Genomic DNA, 14,580 nt, shown 5'->3' on the forward strand with positions numbered 1-14,580 from the left:
GGACATGCCAATTACATGGAAATGTCAGGTAATCTTGCCTGTAAACTTATATGTTTTAATGAAAACCTTAAACTGCATCCGTTGCTATGGCGATATGTCAATTAGTAGTGAGAATATAATGACCGGCATCTGTTTGACATTTACACATATGTTTCTACTTGATTTAAGGTGTATTTTATTTGACAGCAATCAGACTGAGATGAGATGGTGTCAATGTTATGATGGACTACTCCTTGACTTACTCACTTGATCAGAAACACATCTCTCTTCATAATTCATGTCACATGTGTTCAATGCAGTACCTGTTAAGACAGAACATCTCATCTAAAAATAGATCTATTCTAACCTCCAACAGTTGAAATTTGTTTTACCGCTATCATTTTTTCAGAAGATGTTGCATATCCACTACTGAAAATTATTTTATTTCCACTTTGAATATAATTCTGCTATTTTCACTCAAAGGATGGACCAGTGGGAACAGTATCCAGTGAAAATAGTATATACCGTGGTGTATCCCTATATACATGATGTAATTTTATATTCAACTCATCAAAAATCAATGAAAATAAACTTCATACAAAGCAGCCAAAATATCATTCAGTGATAAATAAAGGGTCAGTTTTTACTCTTATAATCTAATCTGCATACCTTTAAAGCTAGGCTACATATACATGTATGTAATAACTTATTCTTGTTTTTGAAGAAAAAAAAAAAGAAAAAATAAATTTTCAAGAATCACATTGATTTTTCTAGGTATACATGTAATACCAAGATGAATTAACAGTTGTCATGGAAATGCATTGATGGATATTTTAAATTTCTTTATTATTAAAATGTTATTGGGAGTGGGAATTAAATATATGTATATTGCTAAACAAAGAAGATTTTATCATTTTCTGACTCACAGTTAATGAAAATATAATCCCACTGGCTCAGTCTGATTGGCATCTTATGTAAGCTTCTTATGGAATGGTATCTTTAAATTTTATTTTGATGAATGACAATATTACACGCCAAGTCATCAAACATAATCAGACATCCATGTACATGTAGGTTTCAGTCAAAATTCGGCTAGCATTAGATTCATCTGCTATTTTATGGCTTTAACAAGAAATGTTTGTCTCCCCAAAAACAGACTCAGGTGTTATGAAATTACAGAGGGATGGTGTGCTAAATCACAAAGTGACAAACTGCTGTCAATGTTACAGAGGGATGGTGTGCTAAATCACAAAGTGACAAACTGCTGTCAATGTTACAGAGGGATGGTGTGCTACATCACAAAGTGACAAACTGCTGTCAATGTTACAGAGGGATGGTGTGCTAAATCACAAAGTGACAAACTGCTGTCAATGCTTTAAATAATTAATGCAAAAAACATGTACAATATTCTAGAAGCAATATTCAATAATCAGATGTGATTTGTATCTCTGATTATAAAATACATATAAAATAATAGTCACATGTCCACTTCAAACTCAATACCATTATTCATAATACATGTAGTCACATGTCCACTTCAAACTCAATACCATTATTCATAATTAATACTTACAGCAGTTTTTTAAGGACAATTCAATTTGTGATTTTTTTTTCAGAAGATGAAAGGAACTTAGTATACACTGCTTTGTATTTGTCATCGTCTAGGTTACCATGAGTGTATCCAATCACAATATCAGCTCACAAGGCAGACTGATAATGACTACAATGTTCAAGGCTTTGTCCATAAAAAACAAACATGTTTTACAGTTTGTGATCAAGGCAACAACTTGTTATTAGTTTACATATATACATGTATGTACATCAAGTACTGTATGAAGCAGAAAGATATAAAACTGACCATAAATAAGGTAGAAAACTGATTCGAAACGAGCTATACTAGCGAAAGACAGCACAGGGTTAAATTGTTGAATGTATCTTTGGATCAAACTTTGCGTTATGCTACATGGACAAGTAGAACACTGTATACATGTACATGTGTAAGTTTCGTCCTCACAAGTTGCTAGGCAACCAAGAATGCTGATAGTTTCAATCTCATGAGAAGATTGATATATTTCCTCTCTATGCAGTAATGGGCATGCAGCATTACGCTGACTTTTGTTGTTGAAAAGTACAATCTTTTATTTATCTGCCCAGCTTATGTAATGTTCATTTAATGAGAAATCCATTTTTTAACTTATACACATGGATGAAAAACATCACCAAAGATTCTTACAAATGCTTATAAAATCAATCTTCCAATCATGGAATCACTGGCATGCACTCAGCAGTGTGAAATCCAAAGGACTTTTAACTCTTCAATAAACAAAAAAAAAAGATGGCTGAAAGGTGACACCTGACACTTACATTTCAGCAGTTCATTTAAGGTGATATTTGGAACATACACTGTACATACCATATATGGTATTCTTTGTTAATAGTGATGTGGATTAGATGGTAAAAACTATTTGAATAAGCTACATATAAACCAGTATTGGAACAAATGTGTGAAAAATTAATTTTCAATTTTACCTACATTTGTACTTGTATAAAATTCAAAAGTATTAAAATTTATTACCGTTAGCTTACAAAGGTAGAATTTAAATGTTTAAATGGGTTAAATACCACACTAATGTGTGGTAACTGGCACTTGAATATAGCTAAATTTTAATATATTTATCTTAGATCAATACCCTGAATGATAACCCTTTTAGTTACATGAGACACAATTTCCATGGATTGCCCAACTTTGTAGGAGTGAAGTACAGTTAACCAAATAATTGACTGGCCAAGAAGACATCAATATATACCTATTGACTGGCCATGAGGGCAGCAGTATATACCTATTGACTAGCCATGAGGGCAGCAGTAAATACTTATGGACTGGCCATAAGGGCAGCAGTATATACCTATTGACTGGCCATGAGGGCAGCAGTATATGCTTATTGACTGGCCAAGAGAACATCAGTATAAACCTATTGACTAGCCATGAGGGCAGCAGTAAATACTTATGGACTGGCCATAAGGGCAGCAGTATATACCTATTGACTGGCCATGAGGGCAGCAGTATACACTTATTGACTGGCCAAGAGAACATCAGTATAAACCTATTGACTAGCCATGAGGGCAGCAGTAAATACTTATGGACTGGCCATAAGGGCAGCAGTATATACCTATTAACTGGCCATGAGGGCAGCAGTATATACCTATTGACTGGCAATGAGGGCAGCAGTATATACCTATTGACTGGCCATGAGGGCAGCAGTATATACCTATTGACTAGCCATTAGGGCAGCAGCATATACCTATTGACTGACCAAGAGGGCAGCAGTATATACCTATTGACTAGCCATTAGGGCAGCAGCATATACCTATTGACTGACCAAGAGGGCAGCAGTATATACTTATTGACTGGCCATGGGGGCAGCAGTATATACCTATTGACTGGCCATGAGGGCAGCAGTATATACCTATTGACTAGCCATGAGGGCAGCAGTATATACCTATTGACTGGCTGTGGGGGCAACATCATATGTCTGGGCCAATTACATCAAAGAATCTGGATGTGGTGTGTTATAATATACATTGTGTATTACCTGTGGTCTTTAGTTGAAACCCCTTTCAAATTTAAATAACTTTGACAAAAATCAAATCTGAAAGTTATGTAAAGCGTTCACAAGTTATACTGATCGAAAACTTGAATGTCCATAAACGCAGATAAATTATAGGATTAGGCAATATTGGATTGCTCTCCTGTGACGACTGAACAATATAGACTGAGAGAGATTCAAAGAATACAAAGTACAACTTTCTATACATATGATAATCTACTGCCATTGTAAATATAATTTTTTGCTGGGATCTCAGAAACATACACAGTTGACACATAGCATAGAAAAAACTAATAAATGTAAGGCTTTGAAAGAAAATACTGACAATACTTGTATGTCCTGAGAGACCCAGATGGGACAATTATCTCCACAGTACCTGCATCATTAGGAAAATTAGGTCAATTAGTTTGGAAGTAGTATTTATGGTGTCTTTGTTCATTGTTTATTGTACAGTACATGGTGTATAACACACTATGGTGAGAGCTCAATGGAAAAAGCACATCCATACCACAAATAAAGGAGCCATGACCCTTACTAACATTTACACAGGCACTAGCTGCTTTATCATGGCAGTGTATGAATACATGTGCAGAGATCAAAAGTGATGTGGACACAGGAAATGGATTGTTTCAGAATCATCAGTCCAAAAATTGAAATGAAAGTGTTGAAAGTGGAACTACTGCTGAAATAACACCGACTACAAATACTGGTATATTAATAATTATTATGCGTGTCTAGTATGCTAATTTTGCTGAAGCAATTGCATTTCATTTCAACCGATTTTTTCTGAGCAACTGAATAATGATTCTGAGAATAAACACATGCGCTTGCCATAATGAACTATTTTCACTGCAATCTACAGTTATATCAGACTGTATATATAAACACATGCATATAAACACATGCGCTTGCCATAATGAACTATTTTCACTGCAATCTACAGTTATCGGACTGTATATATAAATCTGAAAGGTCCTGACAACCTTTAGGTAGCATTACAAAGTTTGGCAGTATGTGATGTCATACTATACGTTATGCACTACAGTACCGGTACATGCAAATACCGTTTATTTTCTACAATACTACATGTAGAGCAATGTAGGATTTATCAACATAGCAAAGTTATAATACTACTTAATGTGAGGCTCATGTAATCCTTACATCCTTCTTAATGTATATTTCCATGTGTGCTGTACAATTTATAACATGAATAACCTGGGCCTTGAATAACCTATATATGTTGTCAATAAAAAGTTACATTGATATAACAACGAAATACATCACACATATGACGTACATTTGTTATTAAATTATAGATAACATTACAGCATGTATATGCAAATGACGTATTTCATTTACCATATTTACTCTATTAGTAGTAGTGCACACTAGTATGCACAGTAAGTACAGCTCAAAACTTGCTTACCTAATGCACATTAACACTATGTTAACATTGTGTAATGACCATGCTACCCTTGTGTTAAAGCAAGCAGTTCAATAACCTTGATAGCACTGTTTGCATGCAAATAAGGAGAACATTGAAGCATTAACGCGTTTGTCAAATATATTACAAAACAAAGATGACTGGGTGTAAAGGTGTGAATCAATGGTAAAAAAATGTTATATTTATTCCAGATGCGCTTCTAATAGAACAAATCTGGTATCTAGGGTATACTATGCGTGTATCTTGTCTAGCTACACAGACAAACATCTCTTTGTGCAGCAAGATGCATGTACATTATACATACGTATGTTTACTCTGCACAAGAATGACCTGTATTGTATTTGTGGAATCAAGTGTTGCTGTCCCTTCTACTTTCAACAGGTTATTTTGTTGTCACGTCATAATGCGACAAGCCATTGTACAATAAGCAGCAGTGTTTAATTGAGAAACTCTTGTGTCAAAGGTCACCAAATATTGATCTCAGTAAAATGCCCTAAAATAGTTATAGTTGCCATTTTGGATTCTATTATTGTTTTATAAAGGTGTCGTAAACATACTGTACTGTAACCCAATCAGAAGATAATCTTCACTGTTAATAATCTGCATTCGTCTTTCGGTTTCCAGTGAATTCTATAGGTTTATTGCTTCCAAGTTTGATATCAGAAATGACAGGGCTTTAAAATAGAAACCAGAATATCCTAATTCATACCTAGTATTCATACATGTACAAGATTTGAATACATACATGTTTAAGACAGCTTTAATTATTACATTTCTCACAGCATAAAAATATGCCATGGTTTGCTCACTCAAAATATTTGAAATGAATGTGAAAATAAAAGAGAAACAATGAAATAAACAAAAGTCAAGATATTACAATAATTGCATCAATGGACATCGTTCCATGTATGCACAATAGACCTTGCTCTAAGTTTGAGAGATAACAAATCGTGAAATTTACATTCCAGTTGGATATTTCATTGCCGTATTTCTGATAACCCCATGACATACTTAACACACATATCTACACAGTTTGGCATAGTACAGTACACATCGATACCTATGGATTAGGTGAAAAAGTTAGTGTTAAATATTTTCAGAATTGTTCAAATAAATTGGATGAAACTACAACATATGCAAGCTATTCAGGTGTCATTTCAGCAATAATTTTAACAATGCACTTATTCACTATTTTGGATTGTAGATATATGCATACGATAGATGAATAATCCCCTGATATTTTCTCTCAGGTTGACGTCTGTAGACATGAGTGATTACCATTATTGTTTTGTATCAATCTGCTTGGATTGATGCTACTCTGGCAGAAAATCACTCGTGTTTGTACATTTGTAGATCCACAAAGAAAAATGATGGGATTATATACCATACAAGTATTAAACTTCTTATTTAAAGTACTTTTGTTAGTATAGTTAGCTCTAAACATAGATTCAAAGAATTTACAAAGAATCTACCATCAATGTAAATCACCATATTTGCTCTATTAGTTGCGCATGCATTTACGCAAATGACAAAGGCGTGTCTATGGTCATAATACTGTATTTGCTCCATTAGTAGCATATGCGTTTCGCAAATGACAAAGGCGTGTCAATGGCCATAATACTGTATTTGCTCTATTAGTAGTACATGCACTTTAATAAATGACAGCGTTTTTTTCTATGGTCAAAATAAGTCATATTTTAATGATCCAGTATACAATGCATGCATACACACACCACATTTCTGTGACCATTTACACATACACGTAGATATACAGTACTTTTTATACCACTATAAATACTGCGATGTATAAAAATGCTAAATACAGTGGAAGTCATGTATCATGTTCTGAGAAACCAAATTTTTAATATTTACATTTTTTCTAGAAAAACCTGAAATATTTATTACAATAGCATGAGGGAATTAGAATAATAAAATTTGAATAGCCAGAACATGTCATGCAGTGATGACAATTTGTATCAAAATAACATATATAGTATATAATTTATTTGCACAGCAAGCCTCATATTTTATTTGTCATACTGTATCACTGCACAATATTTAAATCTAACTGCTAAGCTCAGTGTTCTCCACCGCTCAAAATTACAACAGAGCTCCCTAAAATGTGAACAGGAACAAACACTGTTCAAAGCAAACGGGAACAATGTGGATTATTTTGACGACTGAGAAGCTGATTTGGCTACTGGCTGATGTAGATATATGACACATTTGCTCTAATAATAATATGAGGCTATGTAAATGGCAGAGGTGAAATGGGATCAAGTCATATTATTAACAATGCAGCGTAGATTGCAATTGGTTTATGCGTGTTTTCAATAAACCAGTACCATACATGTATGCACTGTACTTAACATTGTAAAGTTAAAGGAACACAGCACAGCAGGTTATAGTGACTTCAGAAGTCTGCTGAGGAAAGTGCTACTCAAACAATCAAACAAGTTAATTATTTGTTTACCAGTCACACAAATGCTTATAACACAGTAAATGCCAACAGATGAATATTTGTTCTATTAGAAGCGCATTTCCAAAATAACAGCATATAAACCAAAATTCTATTTACTGGGAAAAGGACTGACTGGAAAATGCGCTAAATTAATAAAACCAAGTGAATATGTAAAATTGAGCATAGAACACATTATCTAAATGATAAAACCGTGAATTTAAAACCCATTGAATATGCCCAAAATGCTAAATCAGTGAAATTTAAACCCAGTGAAAATTAGTCATTTTACAGTACTGTATGCGATATCATTAAAATACAACTTAGGTTAATCACAGACACAGCTTTATTTAATTTATTTAAGTGCATACGCTACTAGTAAAGTCAATACGGTCTTCATTCAATATGCAGGAATTTAGGAATCTCATTTCATAGCAACGTTTAAATATGTGAGCAATTGACACATACTGATAGTAATCCATGACGTGTAATAGTATTGATCCAGAGACGAGTTTGATAGCAAGACATACCATAACTAACAGGCAATGCTGCATTTACTAGAGAACAACTCACAGAATATAGTATATCAATGACAAGGTATTGCACTCTACTACAGTGCTATATCTCTAACCTCTAGTGAATAATTGCAAGAATCTAAAAACAGAAAGTTTTTATCACTGAATCAATGGGCCAGCATGTTGAGGGGTACTCCCTCCATTTGCATATCACAAATTTCTTGTTTTTTTGCTAAGTTTTAATCAAATTGAACATGTCTCTACATGTATTCGTGATAGCGACTGAACCACCATTTTGATAAAATAAAATGAACATATTTTGTTTATATTTAGCAATATTGAAAGCAGACACCAACACAAAAGATAAAATGGCCTGTTTAGAAACATACACTGCACTGTACATATACCAATTCACTATTGACATCTGTTATGTAGAACTCTGATGTGCATATTCCAGATATTTGTTGTTGTTCTATATCAATGAAGAAGTGGAGGTAGCAGAGAGAAACATTTGTTTTAAAAACATTCAAGCTAATAATGGTTATTGATGTTACCATAGCAGTGTTCAGCTTCTCCCCAGGCATCTTTGAGAATGCCAATTTCACCGTGCTTAAACTTTCAAGAAAACAATATAAGGTTATTATTATGCTAAGAATACTACTGATCCAAAATAATCTATTCATTACGTAAATTAGGTCATAATGGTATGCAAATTAGCCACCATGCTGTCTAAAATTCCTAGAGAACTGCTCGATGTAATCCAAGTTAAACAAGTCTGTGAAACTTGCAAGTACTTTGGATTCAGTTACTAGTACCTGATGATAAACCATAAAACCATTAAATACCATTAAAACCATTAAATATTAAAATAATATGTAACATTCATCTGTCACTGTGTATTAACCTTTTAACCACCAGTGCCCTCTTTTCATCTCAAATAGTCTCATTTATAATCTGCAATTTCCTTCAGAAGAATGAGACAAAAATAGCCAATTTTTTTGAGAAAAAACTGAAAATTTACCCAAATTTTGTCTGTTGGCTCCAAAATTGGGGTTCATTTCAAGAAATATTGAAGAATAAGAATATTATGCGAAAAAGTCTGGTGGTGTAAAGGTAAGGACACTGGTCAATATCAAGACAAAGTATCTAGGTGTGTGAGTATGTGTGCATTGTGTGTAACAGGATACATGTATATCTTATTTTAAAAATATGATCCAGGGATCAAACTTAGAGGATATATACATGTACAACAGAGCTCAAGTACAAACTATTATTCTATTTAATCCCTATTTTAACAACCAGAACGTGTAGATGAATAATCTATATAGATGATATGTGCGTGAGCGCGATATTGTCAACCGATCAGAGTAAATTGGATTCAGAACGCTTGGCTGGCAATTTTCACCATACTCTGTAATTACAAAGGTCTTGTCACAATGCATTTGCTTTGTATCTCAAGTAAGCTTTCAATTTTATTATTCCAGATTGAAGGAAATGGGGGAAGGAAGTTAATATCGATGCATTATACACTGATGACTGCACTCCACATAACTGCATTCACTCGTCTTAAAACAAATCTTAAATATTGTTTTTTTGGAAACCAGCATGGCATGTACATGAACACTGACTACCGAGATGTCAAACACTGACCAGTTCATGAACATTTCCTACAACCGGGACATCACACACTGATAAAACATGAACAGTTCCTAATACACTGTTTGCATAATTTGTTTCTGTTTTAAATATTACAAAATAAAAATCAGTTCCTTAAAATCATACACTAGCATGATGGGTTGAGAAAATTTACAGTCAACAATTGGATGTCATATTTTAATAACCATGCTATATTTAGACATATCTATTAAAATTTGTTGGTTATTAAAAACAAGTATCCATTTCCCATCAACTGATATCTATAACTAATAGGAAATATGCATATTAATTATGAACTTAACAGAATATTAGTAGTACCGCCACACAAATAAAACAAATCATTAAAAGTCTTCTAGAGGCCACAATATTATATATATATTAGAAATATGACACTAACCCAAAAAATACATTCTTCATTTACTGTCTTGCACATTCTACAGCATGGTGGAGAAACAATTCTTTATGCCATGCACAGAGAATCCAGAAGATGTACATTGCCATGTTATAAAAACATCAAAGCAATTATGATACAAAATTTAAAACAATAATATATATTCAGTCATTGTATTTTATATTTGTATTAATTTCTGATTTCATGGATATTGATCAGTTGACTGGTTGTTAACATGAATAGATGAGTTTGTGGCTGTATGAAAATACTACAAATAATTATAAACTGGTATAATTCCCACGATATATTTCTGAGTTGACATTGGCAGACACAAGATATTACTGCTGGAGTAATCTTAGCATGGAATCCAGTTCATCTAGAGGGCACTTAAGAATTCTGTGTCATCTGTCTCTTCAGTACATTGTGACTTCAGTACATTGCCATTTGAACTTGCATGTGCAGACTGACTTGTATGAAAAGCCTACCCACCCTACCTCCAGAGTCCAGACTGATTCTCATTAGTCTCACTGTAATAGGGAACATCTAGTCTACATGTATATCAATCTAGTCTATATCAATCCAAGCCACAAGCTAAGATTTAGGCTACTAAGGTGATGATCACAAATCATGTATATTTCCACATTGCAAAAAAGTGTTGAAAGTCAAACTGTCAATGATATGCATTTGCATTTCTGATCTGTCCTGTATTGTGTCACACTGCGGAGATATGCATGTTATTGCATGGTAAACCTACAATATAGGTATAATACATTGATGTATTGCTGTACAGAGAGATCCAATCATGACACCAAAACGTGTTGCTAGGCAGAGATATATCTTTGTTGCTATGCATAAATTTTAATGTGTATCAAACTAAAAACAATGCCAACATAGCAATGATTACTGCTAAGGTCTGAAATTTTAAACTCAAGAAATCCTGAGCTGGCTATTCATTAATTATACATATAATACAAGAACTCAAAGCTCAGCACAAAATGGGTTATCCGAGGAATGCTAACATTTTTAAGAAGGGATTCCTGGTTGCATCTGTATTTGCTCTATTAATAGTACTGCACTCTATGCTCTTGTGTAAATGGTCAAAATAATATTTTAATGATTCACTATACAACAAATTTGATTTTATTGGATGTGATTTATATGCATTTATTAAAGAGAGAGAGCAAATACATTATATCAGAATTAGGCGTGTTGAAAATACAATGTACCATATTTGCCATATTAGTAGTCTATGCGTTTATGTAATTGACAGAGGTGCCCATAGTCAAAGCAAGAATTGTTTATTTACATACATTTCTATTGAACATGTGCTTCTAATCAAATCCATGTGGAGTCAATTTGAGATTAATTTATGCAATGTCTGAGTTATTTCATTAGTTGTAGAGTTAATCAAATCAATGTCAATGAACATGTTTTTGGTTTTTTTAAATACTGAAAAATTTAAATCTAAAAAAACGATATGAAATGTCCATTTGTTAGAGGGGAAACACCTGTAACAACACATGTACATAGTAAACTGTTGAAATACAATATTAATAATATTGACTATTCTCAGGCAGTGTAATGAGATGATAAAGTGTCCAGTGTAGCACCTACTCATGAACACTTCAGGTTAAACAATGAGACCTAAGCGAACAAACAAATTTTCCAATGAATAAATTAACATATGGAAGGTAATGGGGAAAAGCACAGCTAGGAATGTTCACTATTACATAAGACTGACATAATTAACGGAAGTCACTGCGACTCCTCGTGATAAAAATACCAATGCAATCCACTGCCACAGTGCATGTATGTATATTGTGATTAATCAAAAAATTTTCAAAAATTCATCTCATGTGAACTCACAGCTGTTTACAGTAATGTACGTGTATGACATTTGAGATTGGTTACATGTTCGAAAGTCAGAGATATGATACATTGCCTAGTGTTTAGCATTTTAGTGATTCATGTGTCATATTACACAAATCTAAAAACAACTGTCTGCTAAAAAACTATGGTATATACATGTATGTACTATAAAAAAACAATATGTTAGTAAAATATTAAATTAATAAATAGATTTCACTCAATGATAGTTGTGATCAGAATACACTCTGATGTGGAATATACCGGGTAAATTGTCAACATGTATGCATATCAGCTAGGCATAGTTTTGTCCATGCATAGTAAGAGCTACATGTTACAGTAGCACAGACTAAAGGACTTCTTAAATATACTAAGAATACACAAATTTCCAGCTTTTTTAACAGTCACCAGGGAGGTATACATTTCAGCTCTATGAGTATTACATGTACCAGTAATGCAAATTCAGAAAGTGCAAGTTGCAGAATACTGTAAAACATGTCTTTTTCGCGAGATGGCAGACAAGTATTGTGAAAACAGGAAATCAACAAAGATTTGCTAAATCAACAATTCGCTAGTACGTCATTTTACCACAATTCGCTAGTACGTCATTTTACCACAATTCGCTAGTACGTCATTTTACCACAATTTGCTAGTACGTCATTTTACCACAATTCGCTAGTACATCATTTTACCACAATTCGCTAGTACGTCATTTTACCACAATTCGCTAGTACGTCATTTTACCACAATTCGCTAGTACGTCATTTTACCACAATTCGCTAGTACGTCATTTTACCACAATTCCCTAGTACGTCATTTTACCACAATTCGCTAGTACGTCATTTTACCACAATTCCCTAGTACGTCATTTTACCACAATTCGCTAGTACGTCATTTTACCACAATTCGCTAGTACGTCATTTTACCACAATTTGCTAGTACGTCATTTTACCACAATTCGCTAGTACGTCATTTTACCACAATTCGCTAGTACGTCATTTTACCACAATTCGCTAAAATAGTATGCCGCTTTTTCAACATGCTTTACAGTAATAAGAAGTAGTAGATTTTCATCCGCAATTTTTTCTTTTCTTAAGAACAAAGTTTCTGGACGCACTCACAATTCTTGACATAATGGCAATTACATACCAAAATGAATATTCATGAATATCAAGTCTATTCTTTCATACTGAACTGTTAGTCTGAGCTAGTAGTTCTTACTCTATACTAAGCGTTTGTATATGATTTCTTACAATCACAGAACCAGCACAGTCAGTAAGCAATGGGATAACACATCGTGAAGGAATTTTTGTAAATGTTAAGAATTTTTTTTTTTGAGGAATTTTCTTTTGAAGAATTCTTGTGATTTACAAATGTACATGTGATATACCCCCTCCAGTTAATAATTTTTTTTGGCTTTGTACAAGGCATTTGTCTCTTATCAGAAATAAATACACATCACTAAAGATTATAGAACAATTGGTGAAATACCGAACAACCACTGACATCAGACAAGATGGTATTCTATGTATGCACACTAGGAGCTCAATACGTTGAAATATTTGTGTCACTAGAAATATTTTGGAGAAGTAACATAATGTATTTGAAAATAGAAATTAAATATTTTAAGTTCCTAGACAAATTAGCAAACAGCGACATGTGCATTTTAAACTATAAATAACCATAGTTTGTATTTTGGGGTGGGTGCTGTTACCCTCAAGTTTCTTTTTTAATTTGTAGCATTTTTAACTTTATCCACCAGATTATAGATCAACAAATGCAAATTAGGCTAGAGCTTTTGAGAAAACAACTGAGAAATGTATGTAGGAGAAAAAAGAACATATATACATACATAAAAAGAAAACAAATCGAACAATTAAATATGGATGACATTCCATTCCAACTATGATTAACATTTAATTGATTCATCTCAATATGGTTGTACCTAAACCCAAATACTAAGAAAACAAATCACTTAAATTAATCGCTACAAATCAAAAAAAAGATTGCTTTAAAAATATATGCATGCCCCAATACACTAGTGATTAGAGCCCAGAACTAAATTTATAATATGAATACAGAAACATGGAATATAAATCAGTTTTGCAATCCACTACATACTAATGCCAGTTGTAGTCAGTGATATGCCAATAAATTAATTATAACTGTAAACTGTATACACATGTAAAGTTGGAATCTATGTTTGGAGTTTACAGTTATAACAATTGACATTCCAATGATTTATGTTTACTTAAAATCAATACTGCATTTTGTACTTCTGGTGTTGTGCGTAAAAGCTCACTTAACTTGATTGTAGTTTCTTTTGTGACTGATAAGTATTGTTCTTTTGCCACACATTATAAGAGGGGAAACGTACGACCTTTACCTATGTACCATCAATGTACTGCATTTTTATCAGTCATTCTACAAGTAACAAAGGATAGTAAACGCCCTGGCAGTGAATAAGTGCATCGGGTCGAGGAGTTAGGCCACACACAACATAACCGTTTTACAACTATCCGTGAGTTTCTGTGATGAACAATATATCTAATTTGAAGGGGATAGTGCATCCAGGCAATTTAATTACGCATATCACATAGTAGAGCTGTGTTGACAGACGTTAATTATAATGCGTTGCATTTTTAGTGTAACAACGGTTTCAC

General features: G+C 33.3%; 1 protein-coding gene across 2 annotated transcripts in view; it reads right to left on the bottom strand.

Moving 5' to 3' along the window:
- LOC100371218 (partitioning defective 3 homolog) overlaps positions 1–14,580 on the bottom strand; it is an 87,157-nt gene that overhangs the window by 71,950 nt on the left and 627 nt on the right. The window lies entirely within an intron of this gene.

The sequence above is a fragment of the Saccoglossus kowalevskii genome, chromosome 7 (assembly GCF_978046115.1).
Source record: "Saccoglossus kowalevskii chromosome 7, keSacKowa6.1, whole genome shotgun sequence".
Taxonomy (NCBI): Eukaryota; Metazoa; Hemichordata; class Enteropneusta; family Harrimaniidae; genus Saccoglossus; species Saccoglossus kowalevskii.